Consider the following 16,849-nt stretch of genomic DNA (forward strand, 5'->3'; position numbering starts at 1 on the left):
CCCCCTCTCCTTCCCCTCTTTCCTTCCTTCCTTCCTTCCTTCCTTCCTTCCTTCCTTCCTTCCTTCCTTCTTTCCTTCCTCCTCTCCTTCCTTCCTTCCTCCCTTCCTTCTGTCCTTCCTTCCTTCTTTCCTTTGTTCCCTGTTTGGTCTTTCTTTTCTTGCTACAACAGATTGACTCAAACTTGTTGGTTAACGTGGCTGAAGGGCTGTGTGTGTGTGTGTGTGTGTGTGTGTGTGTGTGTGTGTATGTGTGTATGTGTGTGTGTGTGTGTGTTACTCTCCTACTTGAGGCCACAGTCTGTCTCCTTGGTTCTCCCTGAAGCTTTCCTTTATTTCTTTAATTCATTGGTAATTGAGCTATTAAATTGTTTAAATGAAAATGTCAGACATCTTTGGTTAAAAGCTGTCAAAGTTTCAAGATAGCAGAAGCCTTCAGCTAAAGCCCTTTCCCCCGTTTGTTTTATGCCCGGCATGTTAGGGACTTCTCATCCTGCTTGCTTTTCAGACATCTTTTCCTAATGGCTAACCTATCTCCACGGCATCCTGTACATCATCTGCACTGCAAGTTAGAGAGATAAAGTCAGTCTTAGAAGTCAGTATACAAAACAAAGAGCGTAAAGGTTTCATTTATTCTATGGACTGTAGCTAGAGAGAAAAAGCCTGTATTTGTGTTTTTCTCGGAAGCCAAAGAATTTTTCTATTCTGAATTATTCTAGTAATTCAGTACCAAAGTGGTCCTTCATAGTCCTCAACACAAACAAGTGGAGAAGACTCAAACACTCGAGTAAAATGTCCCCAGGAAAGTGAAGTTACAGAATTGAGTTTTCACATAAGAATTTTTACTTATAATATCTCGTTAGTGTTTTCTCCTGTCTTCTGTCATATCACTGAACACGAAAAATCCCAATTATAAAAATAGCATCTCAAAAATATAACCCACTGATAGTAAATATTTAAAAAGTATAAAGCAGGGACCAGCATGATGGCCCAGTGGATAGAGACGTGGTTGCCTGTGCCTGACGACTTGACTTTGATCCTCCACACACGTGGAGCCGACTCACAAAGTCTTCTTCTGAAGTCCACACTCATGCTGCATTGTGTGCCATGCCCCCGACAGAGTGCGTACACACAACATGTTCACCCATAAATACGCACATGGAAAAGTTTATAGCAGAATAAGGAGTCTGTAGACAACCTAAAGCCTTTTTCTCCCTTAGCGTATACAGTACATGCATGTGCCATTATGATATTTTCCATAAAATTTAATGGCTCCATGAAATCACAGCTTTGTGCACTGTGATTTATTTACCTGCCATTCAATATTTGAGTCATTACCAATTTGGGATTGTTGGTAACTCCGCCTGTGCAAACATAATGACACAGAATTCTACATATGCTTTGGGTTATTTTCTAACATTCTTATGAATAGAACTGAGATGTCAAAGTGAGCACATGTTAAGGCTCCGTGAAGGATGCCACATTGCCTTCTAGAAAGGCTGAGAACCAGGACTCTTTCTTTACCTTGGTTCCAAACAGCGTGACTCCACTGTCCCCGTAAGCTTGCTGCTGAATAAAGAGAACGCTAAGGCTTCTCCTCTATCAGCAGTGTGACCTCCCTGTCCCCACACTTTCCTCTGTGGGTTTCAGCACAGGAGTTTCTTGAAAGACTCGTTAATGGTTAAGATCTCAAGAGCGTCTGGATTACGTGGAGACCTTTCCTTACTGTCTCCACCAATCCTGGACTGTTGTGTGAAGACCCTCCCTTCCTCACCGGAAGTCCCACCTAAAACCAACCTTGAACTTTCAGTGTTCGTGATTCCCAATGCTGCTGTCTCCTATGCTAGATGCAAAGCTGCAGAGCTGGTGTGCTCTTCTCTCAGGAAGCCTCAAGCTAAGCTTGCTCTAGCACGCTGTATTGGTGACAATCCATGCACCTTACAGGGTACAATACCTCCTTTGGGGATGGAGGGCTTGCAAATGGCACTAACCTGCTCCTGAGCTAGACCCTCTATGGAAACCCAGTCAGGTATGTTTGAGGCATAACGAAGATTAGTGAGGCAGGGTAGAGTGACAGTTTCCTGTAATTCCCTAATCTTAGCATGGGGGTTGGGGTGGGGGTGGGGAACAATGGGGAGTGGGGAGGAGGGGGCTTAGGCAAAGGCTAACCTGTGCTACATACCGGGATCCTTCTAGAAAAAAAAAAAACAGGGAGAGAGCAGGGATGGCAGGAGAGAGGGTAAGGAAAAAAGAGAGATAGGGAGAGAGGGAAGGGGAGAAGAGAGGGAAAGGGAGAGGAGAGGAAGGAGTGGAATCTACAGAATACCATCTAACCCTTCTACCAGGCACTTTCTGGGTTATGCCTGCTGTCCTGATTCAGTCATTAGCAACCTTGTCCTCCCTGGTGTTGGCATGCGTTCCACGGAGTTCTTCACTAGTCATCAGACCCCATTATGACCCCGTCCATCTTGTGCTCCATAATATTGTCATGAATGCTTTATCATCAACCAACAAAGTTCTCGGTTATTAACCTGTCTCCTGGCCAAGCCCTGGGTGGCGAGTTTTGTGTGCACTTTTCACAGTCCTCTGGGCAAAGAGTATTTTACAGCTATCTTACAGGTCTACTCTTGCTGAGCACTGCTGAGGACCGGCCTCAGTTGGCCCCTCTCAATCCGCAGGAAATTAGGGTTTCGGACAGGTGGGCAAGGAGTTGGTGCAGATGGGTGACAAACAAATATGGACACAAGGGAGTGTGCTGTATCTGAATGTAATTTGTCAAATCGAGCTTCAAACTTTTAATACAGAAGAAAATAGGGAAGTTAGGTGACATGTCAGCAAGGTACAATGAGGTTACCGGATGCTTAATGACTCTAACACAAAACAGGAATGCAAACGTAAAGACTGGCAGGAACTGGGCAATAAAACAACTGAGACAATGTCAGCTCTATCTAAGGTCAGCTATATTCTTAGAAGCCAGGTGTGAGGTCTTTACACACCCGGGGCAAGGGCTTTCACGCCCAAGCCATAGTTGTAATTTGAGAGTTCTCTCTAGCTAAGCTTCTCATGAATAATGCAATATTCTAGTTCCCCCTCAAATCACAGCCTGATCTACTTCCTAAACCATTGTAAATTCCTGTATATGGGAGTGACTTGGCTTTTATTCTGAGTGATTGTGTGGGGGTACTTTCTACTAATAAGTAATGTAGTCTGCCATACATAACTATAATAAGAATTCTAAACTTACTTTGCTAAGCTTGCCCTGAGATTTCTAACTCTATGTAGTAGATAGTAATGCCTGATTTTTTCACTATCTCTCTTACAATACTAGAGACAATTCTGAATGTCATTGAATAGGCAACATTCTTACTGAATTCCAAGCCTAGGGTTGGCTCAAGGACTACCTAGGGTATTGGTGAAAGCCAGGAAGCAAAGTTTGATTTTGCTTAGGTATTTGGCAAGTCATTGTTTGGAGGCACCTATAATAAAACAATACTGAAAGAAAGCACACAGATCCATTCACAAGGACAAGTTTGGAGCATTTGTTATACAGGATGCCAAGGTTCCAGGAGACTAAGTTTCCGTGAAACTCTTTGCCTCAGGACTGCTTTCAGGTTTCTAGGCCTGTCATGCGAGTCACTATTGGAGTGGTTGTAACACAGAATATATTGCTTTAAATGCTGGGTGACGGCAATGCCTGTGTCCATGGGGGGCATTTGGCAGCCATTCCTGTGGGTGATATGGGAGAGGTGACAACATGGCGCTGATGGGTAGCTCATCCCACACAGAGAGGCTTAGGAGGAGTGACACTTTTAGACACGTATATGAATGCCCCCAAATGCTGATGACACTCAGTGCTAGAATCCAATGAGTGCTGGAGTTTCAGAGTCACTCTGTTGTACAAAGATGTGAGGCCGGGGGTTTCTGCTGTCTACGATGGAAAAGACTTCAGTTACTAATCTCTAGACTTGAATTTTAAAATGTCTGTTATATCAGTAGCACTCTCAGAAGAATCATGGGATAAATCCCCAGCCTCTTCAGTTTGGATTCTTTTCTTTCTTTCTTTTTTTTTTTCTTTTCTTTTCTTTTCTTTTTTTTTTTTTAAATGTGGAGCTAGCCTTTTGAATTTCCTTGAGAAAAAATTAAAAAATTAGATTTCAATGTAGCTGGAAGGAAGTGGATACAACAGACAACACATTTGTGTGGATGGTAACGAAGCATTCACCTATAGATTTGTGTGGATGGTAACGAAGCATTCACCTATAGATTTGTGTGGATGGTAACGAAGCATTCACCTATAGGAGCATACTGTCAGTGCTGTTCCATGATTTACTTGGTATTTGGAAGGAAAAGCGTTGTCATGGCAACACTGCAACAAACAATGAGGAATGGAACGGCATACAGATGAATCACAGCTATACGTGAGGCAGAGAAGCAAGTGTTCCTTTAGGGTTGTCACAAGCTTAGTAGGCACAGAAAATGTTTTAACGAGGCATTCTTATTATTTTCCATGAGAAACAAACAAGCAAACAAACAAAGGGAGTATGTGGAGGGGTGAGGGATGTGATTAGACTTATTTCTACACTATTACCATAGCAGGGCATGAGGCTGTTGCTATAGCCTCATCTAATGGGATTCCAGCCTATTTACAGAATAGAGGTGTCTTCAGATGAGCTGTGTTCCACAGTGTGCACACATACACACACATCTATGCATGTGTGTGCACTTACATGCACATATGCACACATACATGCAGACATACATGCACAAACACATATGTACGTATGCGAACACACATGCACACATATGCGTTCAGCGTGGTTGAATCAGGGGCATGAATCTTTTCATTGCAGGGTGTGAGGCAGTGCACACTGACTCTACTAGTGACTGCAGGGGGGTGCTTGCTATGCTGAGCCTCCTCGGAGGGTGGGAATGCTGGAGGTATCCTGCTTGAGGCAATGAATCCGGGTGTCTCTGTGGTTCTCTAAGAAATTTCTCTTTGAGGTCCATTAGAGAGATGCTGTACATGGCTGTTAAGCTGTGTGGTTACATCCTGCTTATGTATGTCCCAGGTCTATACAGTGAATGCTTTTTGTAGATTATACTTTAGGGGAAATGCTGTCTGTTAACAGACTGGACTGTGTGGATGCCATGCCATGCTCCTGACTCAGCATCTGCCCTGGGTGATTCTTAAACTTGAGCCCCCTGAGGATCTGCTAAAATGTAGCCTGCCAGGCCCTGCTTTTGTAGCTTCTCCCTTTGCAAGATCCCAGGAATATTAATGCCTGTGGTCTGGGCTCTGCACCTTGAAAGCCACTGTTTTAGCCAAAATCAAATCTAATAACAATGTGTATGTGGTAAGGGGCAGACAAAAAGGGGCTGGTCAGGTCCTTAGTGGTGTGGCGTGTGCCTAGCAAACCCAGGGTCCTAGGTTCTACCCCCAGCACCACAAAAATAATTTAAAATCATCTTTTTGAAGATTTGGAATGTTGGTATTACAGGGTTTATATGTCTCCCCAAAAGTTCTTATGTTGGAAAGTTAATTTCCAAATTCTTTTCTTAGTGGTATTTGGGGAGATTGGGATTAGATGAGGTCATGGGAGCAAAGCCCCAGAGATGGCTCTGGGGTGTAAGTGGCTGCATGAGAAGGGGGAACCCACACTAGCTGCCCTGTGATGCCTCCACAGTGTTAGGATGCAGAGAGAGGACGTCACCAGACTGCGTACCTCACGTTTTGATTATTCAGTCTCCTGAATGAGCTACAGAAACTCGGCTACAGCTACACCTGGGATTTATATATGACGCATTCCATTTCAGTGACAGAAAATTAAACATTTGGTGTCATGGTTTCTCAATCCAGGGAGGTTTCAGTGGAGGAGACGGATGGAGCTGGGGCTAAAACTAAGTGAGGAAGAGGCTAGGCCCAGGCTCTCATCAGCACACAGGCAGGGGAGGATGGACTGTTTTCTGGATGTTTCTGTAACTGCAGACAGTCGGCGATAGAACTTTAAGAGCGTGCTTTTCAGTGTCTTCATCCTCAAGAAAACCAAATACAAAACCCCTATACTCTCCTCAGGCGAACCCCACTTCATAAGCTCTGCAGTGGGATTCAAATGCACACTAAAGTTGGAGGTATTCTGCTCGGAAAGACAGACTGCCAACATGGGCGGGACTCTGGACTGCAGAGTTTTAGCCTTGCCTCTGCCTTTTGTCAGCCGCAGGGTGCTTACTGGGCCCCAGGCCATGGGATGGAGTTGGGTTACTGATCCACAATTCTTGCCAGCTCTGCGATGCTATCTTTCTGAATCATGGCTTGAGGTACAGACCTTTCTTGCCTTTTTTGGGAGGCTTCTGAGAAGTGGAGTTCCTAGGGCCTCTTGGGTCTTTGAGCTCCGCCCCCCACTCCCTCTTTCTCTCTCCTGTAGGTTGATATGAATTCTGAGGTGCTGAAGGCAGTGCTGCTGAGGCCTTGCCATTCTCCAACCTCTGAAATCCCGTGTTCTCCACGTGTAATCACCAACTACGAGTTCAGCAGTGAGTGGTCCATAGACCGGGTGGGTCATCTCCACTCTGACAGCACTGGGAGTGACAAAGTCCTTGCTGAGGAGCCTCCAGGAAGCTGCTGGGCTGGCTTTGACTTTCCTCCTGGGAAGACCTCAGTACTTAAAGTAGTATCCAGGAACCTCAGGGTACTAAACTCCGTGTACGGAAAGGTGTAGTGCTTGCTTAGAACCCATGTGTGTTTTTCTACATTCCTTAAGTCATCTCTAGACTGCCCACCGTGTCTAATGCAGGATACATGGCATACAGATAACTGTCCTATTAGTTTAAGAAATAAGAAGCAAAGACACAGTCTGTGTATCAATAGATTCACCTCCTCCCATGCATCATGTGCTCTCTCTCTCTCTCTCTCTCTCTCTCTCTCTCTCTCTCTGGTACAGCCTCAGCTTAGAGAGGGGTTCCGGAGAGAAGGGGTGTTTGAGAGCTGTGGAAAAAACAACTTGAAGTCAGTCATGGGGTACAAGCTGACAGCCTGCTTTCTCTCTGGAGGTTTCTGAAGACCAAGGCCCAGTCTTTTATTTACATATCAATTCAGTCATTTACTCCAGGTTCCCTTTTGAGCCATGACTCCAGCCCCCCAGATTCTTTGAAAAAGACAGCAAGCACTTAAAAAAACAAAAAACAAAAACCCAACCAACCAAACAAAAACATTGCAAATGAGTTCAGAGATCTGCCTGCCTTTGTAAGCACAACCAATAAATTAGCTGGGTGGGATCCTGTCCTGAGATCACCATTCCAACCATGCCTGGACCTAAACTTGCTCTGTCCCAGGCTGACCTCGAACTCAGGATCCTGCCTGCCTTTGTATCTTTCTGACACGCTGGCTCATAGTACAGCTGCCTCTGTTCTTTTAGGTTTGTGAAGCCCCTTATACAATTCACATTGCATTCTTATATTTTTCATAGGTGAGAAGTTATATATTTTTGAACTCAAGTTTTCAGAGTTCCTTCTCATGCCTTAAGGGCTGTCCTGAAGCTCACAGCAGCCTCCCATTTTCTTGAGACATTAGACACATCCTTGCCTCCCGGAATCAAATGTCACCGAGTCATTAACATTGGCAGAGAGGACAGTCCCTGATAACCTTGGCAGGGAGAATAGTTCTAGAAGGAGAAACATGGACACACACACACACACACACACACACACACAAGCCTCACATCCCGCAACCATCCATATTCATGGAGGCCCATGCCCTGCTGGCTTTGACTTTGTTCTAGGAGTGGGAACAAGTTATTCTGTTTCTTTCATGCAGGACTTACTTGGTTCTCTCTCTCTCTCCCTCTCTCTCTCTCTCTCTCTCTCTCTCTCTCTCTCTTTCTCTCTCTCATAGATCTCACTATGTAGTCCTGCTGGCTGTATAGATCAAGCTGTCCTCAAATTCACAGAGACCCACTTGCCTAGCCTCTCAGTGCTGGAATTAAAGGTGTGCACCCGCCCCACAATCTGTTCATGTTTAATTGAATCTGAGGGTGCGGAACTATGGATCAAGGCCACACAGAATCCTCCTCCAAACTAGTGAAACCCTGTCTTAAGGAAATTATGAAGCCATATACCATATCGAAGTATTTTCAGACTTGAAACTTGAGTTAATTAATATTAGTTGAGCAGAAAAGATATCTGGTAGCCCAAGCTAATAGGAAAAGCTTCCTGTGGGAATGAATGTTTAATCGACTCGATAAGGTAGATTGTTTTAAAGGGCTTCAGACACATTTGTTTTCATGGTAAACATGTGTGTCTCTCTGTCCGAGGCAGAATTTCACCATGTAGCCTAGGCTGGATTCAAACCCAGAATCAAACTGCCTCTGCCTCCCGAGTGCTGGGATCAAAGGCGTGTGCCCAGATCAAACACATTTTTAAAAAGGACTTATTTAATCTATTTTACATACGAGTATTTTACATACTTTGTATTTTACATACTTTGTCTTCATACACACCCAGAAGATGGCATCGGATCCCATTACAGATGGTTGTGAGGTGGGTGCTGGGAAGTGAACTCAGGGCTCTGAAAAAGCAGTCAGTGCTCTTAACCGCTGAGCCATCTCTCCAGTCCTCAAACACAGTTTCTTAGGGCCAGCTCTCACTGGATCACATTTCATAGTCTCAAAAGAGCCCATCACCCAGATATATTATTAATTTAAACCTGCTTACCCCAAATCTGCCCAAATGAATTAACCAGCCCTCTGACTGTGAGGAGTCTCTTGGCTCCTGGGCCCTGTGGCCTGGAGGAAGCTTTAGCAGTTTCTTTCCTGACATCTGTCCCTGGAGGTTTGGTTTCTACTGAGGCCCCTTGACCTGCACTCTCTGCCCTGCAGCTCTTGGGATGGTCTGTTGGGAAACAAGGGCGGGGCCTCTTGAAGTGAGAAGCATGCGCAGAACCAGCCGGGCTTTCAGGCTGGTTCAGAGGTCAGAGGTGAAAAGGAAAGATCCCAGATAAAATGCTTTTCTCTGCAGCCTGGGAGGTTTCTAAAACAAAGCCTTTTGTCAGGCTGGGAGCATCACGCTAGCCCTGCATCTCGAATCTTCTTCACAGCATTGATTCGGGGCTGCTGCCGCTGCTGCTGCTGGTGTGTGGGGAGGTGGGGGTGAGAGGGACGGGAGGGGAGGCTTCTGTCTGCAGGGTGCCAGTGACTTGGTGTTACCTTTTCTGAGTGTTCTTGAGTGTTTTTGGTTGTTCCCATGTGTGTCGTGCGCACCCCCTCCCCCTTTTTTTAAAATTGGTATGGCAGGCAGCCTGGTGAGATGTCTTTTCAAGGAAAGTTTGAGAGTGCAAGTTTAGTATAGCTTTGACTGGGAATTGCACAACTCTGGAGGTAGCTCAAATGTTCACCTGCGTGAATCACTTAGAAAAAGTAAAATAGCGATAGAGAGATGGCTTAGTGGTTAAGAGCACTGACTGCTCTTCCATAGGTCCTGAGTTCAATTCCCAGCAACCACATGGTGGCTTACAACCATCTGCAGTGTGATCTGACACTCTCTTCTGGTGTATCTGAAGACAGCTACAGTGTACTCACATACAGGAAATAAACAAATCTTTAAAAACAAGTAGTTTATATCTGTATTGGGAAATACATAGACTTAACACTTGAATAAACACAAAGAGGTGCTCTCTTCCTGCTGCCTGTGGATCCAGATGTAGAACTCTCAGCTGGCTCCTCAGCACCACGACTGTCGGAGTCCTGCCATGCTTTCCGCCATGCCCACAGCGGACTTTATAAACCTCTGAACTGCATTTCCCACCTGGTGGTTTCAGAACGCTGAGGAACTTTGAGGAGGCACCACCTCGGAGGAGAAAGTGGGTCACTAGAGATTGACCCTGAAAGCCACGAAGAAAGTTGTGTGGCCCAGAAAAGGTAGCACTGAAGAAGCTTAGGCTAATTTGAGAAAGCTACACTGACAGCCAGCCGGCCCCCCCCCCCTCCCCCAGCTCCACTTTTGCAGCTTCCGCGTTCCTAATGGTGATGACTGACAGGTCTTCAATGCCAATTTGATTGAATTCTTCAGAGCAGTACCCGGCCGCTGATTGCCAAGCCACTGAAGAAGGGACGCAGCATCTGCAATGCAAGCAAAGCTATTCGATTTAAGTCTGGATTGTTGATCTTCTCTAATGTTCACAATGTGGAGCTAAGACACTTACAGGAAAAAAAAAAAAAAAAAAAAAAAAGGCTAGTCTCTGGAATGTATTGCATTGGTATCCTAAAGGCCAGTGGTGATGCCAGGAGTCTTTCTACAAGCGGGCGAATTTTTTTTTGTTTGTTTGTTTCTTTTTAAGTGGGTTGAATCTTGAATTTTCTCTTAAATAAAATGATAATCTATAACATAAGAAAAAAAAGAAGACAAGATAACTATAGTGATACTCAAAGTCAACTAATAGCTGGAAGGTGTGCTCTGACCTCCACATGAGCACCAGGGGACTTGACATGTCCACACTCACACGCATACACAATTAAAAAAAAAATGAAACCAAACGAACCAAAACTACCAAAAGATATAAAAAGAAAGCGCCACGGGCGTCTGTTTCTGTGTGGGGGAGCACTAGGTTTGAGACTCAGAAAGCCTTGTTTCGTAGACACCTCCCCGGGCTCTTTGAAAATGTGTACATTTACAAGTCTTTACAACCTCAATAGATAACAAAAGAGTCAGACCAAATTCAAAATAAGCAACTCTTCCACTTGTGGGGTAGGTCTGGGGATTTGGAAGGACGTTGTGAATCCTTGGCTGCGAAAGAGCTGCACACCCCAGCCCGCGAACCTTCTTCGGGTTCAGACAACTCCTCTTCAGGCGCTCACAGCCAAGTTCTTGCCTGACCGCAGCCATAGATGCTAACCGCCGGTGTCTGCTCCGCCAAAGGTCCCCTTCCGCCCTGCCCTGTTCTGTGGCTGCCCTCAAGCCTTTTATTTTCCGTTTAGAGGAAGACTGCGGTAGATTTGACTTTTTCTTTTGGAAACAAAAGCGATACAAAGGGCAAGTGTGCGGGGCTTCTTCCTAAACAGTGGGGCACTTGAAGCCGGGGCTGCAGGTGCAGCGGCTGATTCAATCTCAAGATTGCGCTTTCTAAAAGCGCTTTAAAAAATGCTGAAGAGAGAGCGAGAGCCCGGAGTACTTTTGGAAATGAGACATTTGAAAGCCCTTATTTATCTACTCTTTGGGGGGAAAAATCAATTTCTTTAGGGAAAAGCCTCACCACCCCGCTATGTCATGCATACAGAAAATGGCGTTAATTGAAGAGATTTGGGGTAAGACCAGAGGGAAACTGAGTGCATTTCTAAAAGTCCTTTAAAAAAAACTTTTTAAATGTTAGAATTGTGTTATGAAAATATCAGGGAAGATCTTGTATTTTCTTAAAGCTAACATATAAATGTTTTTCAGAATTCAGAAAATTAAACTTGTTTCCATAAATGTAATGTATTTGCTCATATGCACGCGCGCGCGCGCGCGCGCGCACACACACACACACACACACACACACAAAGTTCAAATCTATAAGAATGAAGAGATGAACCTTCTCCAGCCTGGCCAGTCCTGCCTGTGCCCGCTGGCTCACCACTGGCTCACCGCTGGCACACCGCTGGCTCACTTCCAGACCCTATTCAGCATGATCTCCCTCCTTTGCCAGAATCTGAAGGCTACCACAGACAGCAGGTCCTGCAGACATTCTAGCCAAGAGGATCTAAACACCCTACCCTCTGTACTCCTACCTCAAAAATAAGTTCTCAGGGTTATTTACAAACCCAGCCCATGTCGGCTTTCTTTGTCTCCAAAATGTCCTTTTGTTGTTGGTTTATTCAAATCAAGATAGCAAAATTTATAGGCAAATCATTTGCCATCTTTCACTGTCTCTTGAAAGTTTATAACACAAATATGTTTTGTGTATATTTTTATTTATTTACATTTTTTTTCCAATTGGGAAAGAGGCTTTGTTGAGATTTAATTCACACGTAGTACAGAAGGCTAAGAAAGGACCCTTCTCCCGTCCACATTGGTTGGTCTAATGCCTGAACCGTAGGTTGTCCTCTAAGAAGTAAGGGACTTACAGGTGTGACAAGTTAGGATTTTGATGGGGGAGATGATCTGAGTGGGCCTTGAGGCCATCCACACCCTTACAGAGCAGCAGAGGGAGAGGTCCCAGCTCCCAGGTGTGAGGCAGCCATGGATGGACTACCTGGATCATATCATATAGGTCCATTTAATAAATCCCCTTTGACTGTGTATATATTCATCCCATTGCTTCTATTTCTCTAGAGAACCCGAGACATTGATATATTGGATGCCATCAAGAATTTAAAAGCCCACTAAGTGAAAAGAATCATTAATAAAGGAAAGGCAGGTCACGAGTTGTGAGCACAGGATTGGAAGTGTGGCTAAGCAAGGAATGTTAATGTGTTAAACATTCCCCACAATCTATAGCAAAAGTAAAAATCATGCATTAGAGACACAGAGAAAGGATTAGAAATGGTGGGGCTGGTGAGATGGCTCAGCAGGTAAGAGTACTGACTGCTCTTCCAAAGGTCCTGAGTTCAAATCCCAGCAACCACATGGTGGCTTACAACTACCCATAGTGAGATCTGACGCCCTCTTCTGGTGCGTCTGAAGTCAGCTACAGTGTACTTATATATAATAATAAATAAATTTTGGGGCCTGAGTGAGCAGAGTTGACTGGAGCGAGGTCAACTAAAATTTAATTCCCAACTACCACATGAAGTCTCACAACCATCTGTATAGCTACAGTGTATTTACATACATAAAATAAATAAATAAATTTTTCAGAAAAAAAAAAAAGATTAGAAATGGAATTTCCCAAGAGAATCATGAATGGCCACTGTTACAGTAATGACTATCTTCTGGGCCAAACTGTCACCATCTCCTTAAGTGTAGCTGGGCCTACTGGCAAAATGTCATCCCAGCTGGGACAGCTGTCTGTTGACCTTCCCTCCTTGAAGGAGGGTTCTAGAAGGTCATGGACCCTGACCTGAACCTCTAGCTACTTCCCCTAAGCATTGTATGCCATTCCACCCTGATTGCACATAGCCTCGAGGAAGGACTGGAGGATACAGTCTGGAAAAGAGCAAAGAGGGGCTCTAGTTGTGAAGTCACATCTACACTGTCATCCACCCTTGTGGAAACCTTCTAGTGTAACCACTATGGGTTCATCCACACTAAATATATATTATACACTCTATAAGGAACCCTGATAAACTCACTGGTTTCCCAAGTCAGTTTTTCACTGGGATCTTAGGAGGAGGGGGGAGTACATTGTTTATGTGTCCCCAGGGAAAGAATCTTAGCAATAGATGTTTGCAGGAATCAATCTAATTTTTCATTATTTGCAGGTGTGGATATTTTGTAGCATTAACAGCTTTGGGAAACTTTGTGTCCATTTAAGCACCTGGCCCTCTGTTCCCAGGTGTTCACCCAAAGGCTATAATTTGTGTGTGTGTGTCACAAGACCATGCAAGAGTGGTAGTTACGTCAACTTAATTCCTAAGTAGTAAAATCTGAAGAGACCTGACCGCCAGCAAGAAAGAGGATTTCTGGACTTCAGTGTAGTTAAATAGTGGAATATTATTCAGCAATGAAAAGTGGACATAAAGCGCTAATACATCAAGGAGCACGCTCTTGTCAGCAAGGCAAACTATTCAAAGAGCCACACAGCAGACTCCACTTTCATGATCTGAAGAAAAAGAAAACTTTCAGTGATAGAAATCTAAACACCGAAGGTCACTGGGTGTGAGGAAAGGGTTACTAAGGGAGGAGACTCAGTCAGCCTTCCTAGCTGCAATTATGCATCTGTGGAGCCAGCAAATCAGCATGATTCGCCAAAGAATGACACTCCTGACTTAAATAGTTTGTGCATGCTTGGCCCCACTACCAAGACAGAGTCAACCAAGTGAGTTTACAGGCCTGACTTAAAGCACATTAGGTAATCCTGGGGTAGGTGACCTCTGTGTTAATCTCTTCAGAGATTCCATTACCCAGGAGGTCTGGAAACTGCTGCTGACCCATTGTCCTTTCCTCAGGCCAGGTGGTGGGGCAGCTTCTGAGGCCTGGACTTGCCTAGAATTTCCTGTCTCCTTAACTGCTGATTTGAACATGGAGTCAGCCTAGCCTAGCCTTCTTCTTCTTCTTTTTTTTTTTAAAGATTTAGTTATTTTATTTATATGAGTACACTATACCTGTCTTCCAACACACCGGAAGAGGGCTTCAGATCCCGTTAGAGATGGTTGTGAGCCACCATGTGGTTGCTGGGATTTGAACTCAGGATCTCTGGAAGAACAGTCAGTGCTCTTAACCACTGAGCCATTTCTCCAGCCTGCCTTCTAGGTCTTTACACAGCTGCATCTGCACTGAGCATGCACAGAAATGCTGTGTAGAAACTACTCACACAACATTTACACTGAGCTGCAGTTTTGATCCCCAACGCTTCCCAGAGGCTTTGTCTGTTTTGTCTGTTTTTGCACTATGGGAGGTGATGGAACCTTTATGAATTGGTCTGGTACACAGGCTTGAGCACTGTGGGTGTGCCCCTGACTCCTCCCCTCTCTGCCTCTCTGGGGTTTCCTCGATCACGTGATCGCATGTTTTTGTCTAAATAGCCTGAACCTGTGAGTCAGCACATACCTTACCTTCCTCTGATCAGTCCATCTCAGCGCTTAGTCACAGTGTCTTGGCTTATCTAGAGGCATTTCAAAGCATCAGTTGATGCATATAGGTACATGCCCATACCATATTGTCTTATATAAGGAGCTCTATACAACTGTTACTTATTAAGTGAATCTCGATAAAGGAGAAAGAAAAAAACTTTCTGGGGAAGGGATCATATAGATGCATGTGTTTAGCAAAATGTATTAAATGATGGTCTTAATGCATGTCTTTCACTCTGTACATTTTCTCTCTTGGAGGGGCTTATCGGTCTCCCAAAGCATATTACATTTAAAAATTTTAAGTCAAATTCATTAACTGATACTTAAAAACAGCAACCAAGCAAAGCACTAAATAAGGCCGGGGAGCACTCCAGCTTGCTGCTGTGCAGAGGTCAGGTGTGATGGTTGACGGATGTGAATTCACATGCAGGTTTGCCACGGTGTCTCTCATCTGCATGCAAAACACTCTGAGATCTGTTATCTTTGAGAGAATAAGCCTGTCTGTCTTGCTTCTTTGAGAATTCCACGTGATGTGTTTGGATCATACCCCTCTTCACCCCTAACCCCTCCCAGATCCAGCCCCGCCCCCTCTTCACCCCTAACCCCTCCCAGATCCAGCCCCGCCCCCTCTTCACCCCTAACCCCTCCCAGATCCAGCCCCGCCCCCTCTTCACCCCTAACCCCTCCCAGATCCAGCTCTGCCTCTCCCCACTCCCAGTTTCATGCTCTCTCTCTCTCTCTCTCTCTCTTTCTTTTTAATAATCAGTGAGTCCAATTTGTGCTGCTCATATACTCTGGTGTGTGGGGCCATATGTTAGAGCCTAGTTGACCTACCAAGGGCCACACCCTTAAAGAACACAGACTCCCCTTCTCCAGTACCAACCAGTTACCAGTAACCTTTCAGCAAGGTATGGGATACACAAAGGCCTCTTCCCCACGCTGGGCTTTTGTCTGGCTTGATCTTTTGCAGCAGTTCGTAAGGATGCTGTCAAGATTGCTTCCAGTTCCTATGTGCAAGTGTGCTGCTGTCCAGGAAAACATTATTTGATGTAGCCATCTGGTGCCTTTGGCTTTCATAATCCTTCTGGCCCCTCTTCCACTATGACCCTCCGCCTTGGGAGGAGGGGCTGTGATAAAGAAGACCCACTTAGAGCTGAGCGCTCCCCAGTCTTACCTTCTGCACTTTGACCAGTCGAGGGTCTCTGTGTTAATAGCGTCTCCTGTAAAAGAAGGCTTTCTGATGGTGGTGGAGAGAGAAATTAATCTGTGGGTATAATGTTAAGTCATTAGCCGACAGTTCAGTACTATCTCCACTTAGCAGAATAATTATAGTCTATCCCTAGGACATATGACCTATCTAGTTACAGGTCCTTAGTCCCAGGAATGGAGCCAGGCATGGATTCTGCCTCATGGACAGGCTCTCACTCCAACTAGAAACTAATGAGATGCCCCATCGCCTCCTACTACATATAAAGTCTAGGAGTATAGAAGCCATTGATATTTTCCTCATTGCTTTGTTCCCAGCACTTACCAACAAGTATTTGTCGCTGTTAAGAGACTAGTGGATCCAAGAACAGAAAAAAGGTAAGCCGATTACCTTAGATTAAATTTCACCCATCCGCAAAGCATTAGATGGGAGTCTGTCTATACAGGGGCATCCTAGTGTCATGCAGGCTGACGCTCAGCCCTTCCTTAGATAAGATTTCCTGGAATCCCCTTATATTCTGAGAACTGGTATAAAACTGGAAGGCACAGATAATAAAACCAGATTGTTAATGGCATTGAGTCAGGTGTTGAACGGCGAATAGATAGGCTGGATACTGTGAAGGGGGCAGGCTCTTTGAAGCCCTGTTTCCTTTGGAACAATCCTTTCTAGGTCCATTTTACAGATAAAGTTAAGGAAGCTAAATTTGTTTTCCAAGTATAAGTTACTGTTTAAACTTTAGCACAGTAAGAGACAACCAAAATCAAGGGCACAGGAAACAAAACAAAATAACAACAATAAACAGTTAGAACCGGTCCACCAAGTGGTGATGAGGGCCACTGCTGGTTAGTCTTAACTCTCAATTTGACAATCTAGAACCTTATAGGAAGACAGTCCTAACAAGGAATTAGTCAGATTTTACTGGCCTTTGAGCCTGTCTGTAGGGGATCAT

The 16,849-nt window shown here is 44.7% G+C and overlaps 1 long non-coding RNA gene across 4 annotated transcripts; it reads right to left on the reverse strand.

Moving 5' to 3' along the window:
• Positions 1-9,592: 9,592 nt before the first annotated feature.
• On the reverse strand, positions 9,593-16,414 carry Gm40966. 4 transcript variants are annotated; one of them, XR_873533.2, is made up of 3 exons: positions 16,225-16,414; positions 15,868-15,957; positions 9,593-10,106 (listed from the first exon to the last, which is right to left on the reverse strand). It is a non-coding gene; the product is annotated as a predicted gene, 40966 (long non-coding RNA). The 4 variants fall into 4 exon arrangements; XR_873530.1 differs by lacking the exon at positions 9,593-10,106 and adding an exon at positions 14,289-15,144 and having other exon boundaries at positions 15,584-15,957; XR_873532.1 differs by lacking the exon at positions 9,593-10,106 and adding an exon at positions 15,397-15,715.
• Positions 16,415-16,849: the final 435 nt, after the last annotated feature.

Source organism: Mus musculus, chromosome 13 (assembly GCF_000001635.26).
Source record: "Mus musculus strain C57BL/6J chromosome 13, GRCm38.p6 C57BL/6J".
Classification (NCBI taxonomy): Eukaryota; Metazoa; Chordata; class Mammalia; order Rodentia; family Muridae; genus Mus; species Mus musculus.